Source organism: Chrysochloris asiatica, unplaced genomic scaffold (genome assembly GCF_000296735.1).
Source record: "Chrysochloris asiatica unplaced genomic scaffold, ChrAsi1.0 scaffold00021, whole genome shotgun sequence".
NCBI lineage: Eukaryota > Metazoa > Chordata > Mammalia > Afrosoricida > Chrysochloridae > Chrysochloris > Chrysochloris asiatica.
In genome coordinates, this window is record NW_006408539.1 from 23,553,972 (window position 1) to 23,559,933 (window position 5,962).

Genomic DNA, 5,962 nt, shown 5'->3' on the forward strand with positions numbered 1-5,962 from the left:
GTTAGTTTTGCCAATGGTTTGTCAATTTTATTAATCCTTTCAAAGAACCAGCTTCTTGTCCTGTTGATTCTTTCTATAGTTTTTTGGTTTTCCATCTCATTTATTTCTGCTCTGATCTTTATTATTTCCCTTCTTTTGGTGACTGTAGGTTCCCTCTGCTGGCCTACTTCTATTTGTTGAAGGTACCGTGTTAACGTGTTGATTTTGTCTCTTTCCTCTTTTTGGATGTGTGCATTCATTGCAATAAATTGACCTCTCAGGACTGCTTTCACCGTGTCCCAAAGATTTTGGTATGTTGTGTTTTCATTCTCGTTTGTTTCTAGGAATTCATGAATTCACGTTTAATTTCCTCTTTTACCCAGTCGCTTTTCAGTATCCATATCATCTTCTGGATCAGGCTTAGATTCCTGGCAGTTCTCTGATGATGTACTGCTGCAATAATTTTTTTTTAATTATCTTCAGCAAAATTATGCTTGTGTATGATATTAATGCTATTTTCCAATAATTGTCAAATCCTACAGAATCACAATTCTTTGTAATGGACATGAATACAATCTCTTCAAATCAGTTAACCAAGTAACTGTCTTCCAAATTTCTTGGCATAGATGAATGAGCACTTCCAGTGTTATGTCCAATTATTGAAACATCTCAATTGGTATTCTGTTCATTCCTAGAGCTTTTTATTTGTTTTTATCATCAGTCATATTTGAACATCTTCCTTCCATGCCATCAGTTCTTTTTTGCTTTGTTTTTTAGGATTTAATTTACAATACTTATTTACTGGGGACACAATTCAATGTAAAACATTCCACCCTTTGTGATCCCAAAATGCATGCCCTTGCTACATGTAAAGCACAACCACCCCATCATATTACATTATATCAAAATTATTAGATTTTCTCTAAATCCCAAATCTCCTCTTCTGAATCATCTAATTCAAATATGGGCAAGATATTAGATGTATTCCATCATGGGGTAAAAGTCCTTTTCTGTTCATTGAACTTATGACATCTAAAATACAAGTTAAATCTTTCCGAAGTACAATGGTAGAAAAGGCACAAGGTAGATATTTCCATTACAAATGGGAGTAATTGGAGGGAAAGAATGGATAATGGGCATAAAGCAAGTCTAAACTCTCCCTAGTCAACCAACTTATATTAGCTCTCAATGCTTGGAAATAAACCAAATTGACTATGACCCTTCCCTCCAGCCTATGGGTGGTGGGCATGCTCACTGGATTCTGAGTGGAGTCTCCTGGGCCCTGGAAGCAGCTTCACCTCCCAGAACCAAGAGGAAACCAACTCAGCTCCCTTGGCTTTCAGCAACCTCATTGTCGTAGTCCTTCTGAATGACAATCAACACCATGTCAGCCCTAGAAGGCTATTTTTCCTGCCTCTTGAACATAACAGTACCATGTTCCCTCTGCTTTGTCTGGCAACCCCGTATCCTTGGAACACAATAATCCCTAATGGAGTTGAATGCCATCAGTTCTTGATCGCATGCTACCTTCTGAAATCCTTGAAATTTGAACAGTTCAGGAGCAGTGGATGGAACATAACATCCATTGTGAGAATGGTGAGGGACCAGCCAATGTTTCAATCTGTTATGCACAGAGTCTCTATGAATCAAAATTGATTCCATGGTACTTTACAATAATAGTAACAACCACATTCCTGTGACTTCCACTAAAATGATGTTTTAGAAAACTTGTATATAAGGTTTCCTAGGCTTTAAATCTTTTTATGGGAGCAGAAAGTCTATCTCCCACGAAGCAGCTGGTGGGCTTGAACCACTGACCTTGTGGTTCACAGTTCATTGCTTATCCTATGGTCCCTCCTGATAATATGTCCAAAGTATAAGAGATGAAATCTCATTTTCCTTGCTTCTAAGGAGCAGTCTGGCTTTACTTCTTTCAAAATGGATTTGTTCTTTCTTTAGGCAATCCATGGAACTTTCAATATTCTTTGTCAACACCATAATTCAAGTGCATCGATTCTTCTATGGTCTTTTTCCATTTTCCAACTTTCACATGCATATGAAGCGATTAAAAATATGGCACCTGCAAGAACAAAGTAAGACATCCTATAAAGATATTGCAAGAAGTGCTTGGAATGACTTCTTTACTGTGAAGACTCATATTTAGGGTTTTCACAATCTTTCCAATTGTTTTATAATGTAGCTCCTATTTGTGAATAGGTTAGAATTTTACTAAGATCAGCTCTTGGGTTTATCAAATTTAGTCTGGTTTTTCTGCTCAGGGATTCTTTTCTAACACTTCATGCAATAATCCTTCAGGTTTTGCTTAACTTAAACAGGTTTTCAGTGGAATGCTTTGTTTCTTTATTTCTGTTCTCTGAGGAAAAACTCTACAACAGTAACAATTGCAAAGCCTGGCAGCTCCCTTCCATTGACACTGCATACTGAGAGGCAGGTTATATACCTACTCTGGACTTCAGTTTCTTCCTTGGTAAACCAGTTGCCATCCAGTTGGCTGACTCATAACTCCATGTGTAACAGAATAGAGTTGAACCCCACAGAGTTAGAATGGTGAATTTCTGGAAGACAGATCATCTGGCTTTTCTTCATAGGCACTTCAAATGGACCTGCACCTCCAACTTGTGGGTTCAGTGTGCTAAGTTTTTGTATCACGTCTCTTTGATATAGAATGGTGATAATATTATTCAAGGTTTCTGTGAGTATTAAATTAGTTCATACATCTGTGTATTAACTAAATTACTAATATGAGATCATGACATATGTAGAACACTCAGCTTTTTTTTTTTTTTTAATGTTTTTTATTGTGAATTGAGTGAAAGTTTACAGGGAAGATTATCAGTTTTATATTCAACCAATCATATACTTTGTTTTATTACAATGACAATAATCCCCTCCATGTATCATCAGTTAAGAGTATTTCTCTCTATTCATTTTAGCTCTCTTTTTTAAAAACAATCAAGCATATATAATAATTTAAACCACCAAAGGGCACATTCTGCAAGTCTGCCTCCTGGCTGCCAGCTCTTAGTCACTCTCTTTCCATGAATCTAGAGTCCTCAGCTGCTCCCTCTCTCCATGTCTCCATCTCTGCCTCCATATCTGGAACACTCAACTGTGTATATATTACTTATTATCTTTTGTTTTAAAATAATGACATCACTTATAGCAAAGAATTTATCATTAAGGCTTTGAATATGATTTACCATTTTCTTATGAAGTTGACCACTCATATTTTAAATAGTCATTTGAAACTTAATTGATTACTTCTTTGACCAATTATTTTTTATTATTATTAAAGTAGTTGTAAAACATGAGTTTGGGGGATTTGTTCAGTATTTAGCTATTAATTTATAGTTTTGTTGTTGATTACTGTAAAATGTTATTTTTTGTATGCTTTTGCCAAGCTTATTGAAATTTTATCATTCCATGTCATACAATTTTACTGCCCATTTTTGGCTACTTTTAATATATTGAGACAGTTACTATAATCACATTCAAATTTGTAATGTCTCAGTGGACATATTACAGGTTTGTAAGACAGGAAATATCACATATATTTAATGAGACAGTCCAAATCTACACTTTAAAAACCATCATTTATATTATGGGCCTTAATTATTTCACCTTTGTGATCCTTTGTCTTTTATTTTATCTTTTCTGCTTGCTGTAAAGACTATTTTTAACTTCTGATCATTTCCACAGAATGGATGTGATAGAAACCTAAAATTAATCTTAAAGAAATCTAATATTCAAATGGCACTGAAATGAACTCAAAAAGTCAGAAAAAACTTGAACTTGTTCTTTCCTTAATTATCTGCCATGGATCTGCTATGATGACTTAAATTCAGAATATTTTGGAATGGTTAGGTACTTCCATAGACAATTCCCAGTGATTCCATCTGTGTGTCCTAAATTCACTGTCACATGCTACAATTCGTATTTTACTGATTTCTGAGAGGAAACCTTTTCCAACTGATATATAAAATCCAGAGAACAGACACAAGTTCAGTCCTGGCACCTTTTGTGCGTCACTTTTGGTTGTGTGAATCGCTCTGGTAGTGAATGGATTGAAGAGGAAAGACACCTAGTAAATTACTAGGGTTTGTGAAAACTGGGCGGAAAATTACCTCTGTGAGTCATGAACCACTAGAGTCTTCTTTGGTCCCCATAGTGTGCCTAGTCAATCTCCTCTGATTCATTGAAGCCAGAAAGCTCTACATTTATTAGAATGTTCACAAAGGAGACAAAAATCCTGCTTTTATCTTTCTCCCAGTCACTCTTGGATTGGCCCACAAGTATAAAGCTGACTAAATTTTCTTTTTGGAGGATTCTGACTTTTATTCTTAATGAGAAGGTTTTGAATTACCCATCTTGTTTCCTTATGTCTACTCCTTATTCCAACCATCGCCATTTTAATACGATACCTTCTATCTGTCATTAGAATCAATATTCCTTTAATTTTGAAAAAATGTGTTACAAATTCCCTCTATGAAGTTGCTTTTTCATTTTGGTAGTAATTATTGATATTTAGATAGTTACCTACATTCAGAGCCACATGTATTTTTCTACATGGACAAGGAAATACCCATAATTCTTATCTGAGCCTGTTATTAAGAAAGTTAAATGTAGTCTTTGGTGAAGTGAATGTGCTTTTTCTTACATCATCACAATACTTTTCAAATACTTTATTATAATTCAAGGTATAGGTTGTTAAGTGCTGTCGAGTTGGTTCTGACCCATAGTGACCCTGTATAGGGTTTCTGAGGAGAAGCTGGTGAGCTTGAACCACCAACCTTGCAGTTCAAATGGCTTTGCAGTATAGTGCATTAACCCATAGTGCCACACCAGGGCTCCCCAGTTATAGGTCGTAGAGCATATATGGTGGTTATGTGCTGCATAGTTGGTCCTGACTCAGCGACCCTGTATAGGGTTTCCGAGGATGTAAATCTTTATGGGAGCAGAAAGTCTCATCTTTCTTCAGCAGAACTTCTGGTAGTTTCGAACTGCTAACCTTGAGATTAGCAGCCCAATTCATAACCACTACGCTTCCAGAGCTCCTTAGAACATATACAGAATGTGCCTTAAGGTGGTAGTTGTTGTTGTTGTTGTTGTTGCTAGGTGCCATTGAGTTGGTACTGACTCATAGTGACCCTATGCACAATAGAACAAAATACTGACCGGTCCTGGGCCAACCTCACAATTGTTGCCACACTTGAGCCCATTGATGCCACCATTTTGCCAATCCATCTTGCTGGGAGTCTTCCTCTTTTTCTCTGACCCTCCACCTTACCAAACATGATATCCTTCTCCAATGACTGGTCCCTCCTGACAATATGTCCGAAGTGTGAGAGATGAAGTTTGGCCATCTTGGCCTCCAAGGAGCACTCTGGCTGCACTTCTTCCAACACAGATCTGCTGGTTATTTTGGCAGCCCATGGCACTTTCAATATTCTCCTCCAACACCATAACTCAAAAGCATCAGTTCTTCTATGCTCTTCCTTATTCACTGTCCAGTTTTCACATGCATATGAGATTATTAAAAATGTCATGGCTTGTGTCAGACGTACCTTAGTCCTCAAGCTGACATCTTTGCTCTTCAACATTTAAAAAAGGTCTTGTGCAGCAGATTTGCCTAATGTGATACGTTGTTTGATTTCTTTACTGCTGCTTCCGTGAGTGTTGATAGTTGATCCAAGAAGAATGAAGTCCTTGACAACTTCGATCTTTTCTCTATTGATAAGAATGTTGTTTATTGGTCCAGTGGTGAGGATTTTTGTTTTCTTTATATTGAGATGCAATCCAATATGGTCTTTGATCTTCAACAGCAAGTATTTCAAGTCCTCTTCACTTTCACCAAGCAAGGTTGTTTTATCTGGATATTGCAGGTTGTTTATGAGTCTTCCTCCAATCCTGATGCCACATTTTTCTTCATATAACTCAGCTTCTCGGATTATTTGTTCAGCAT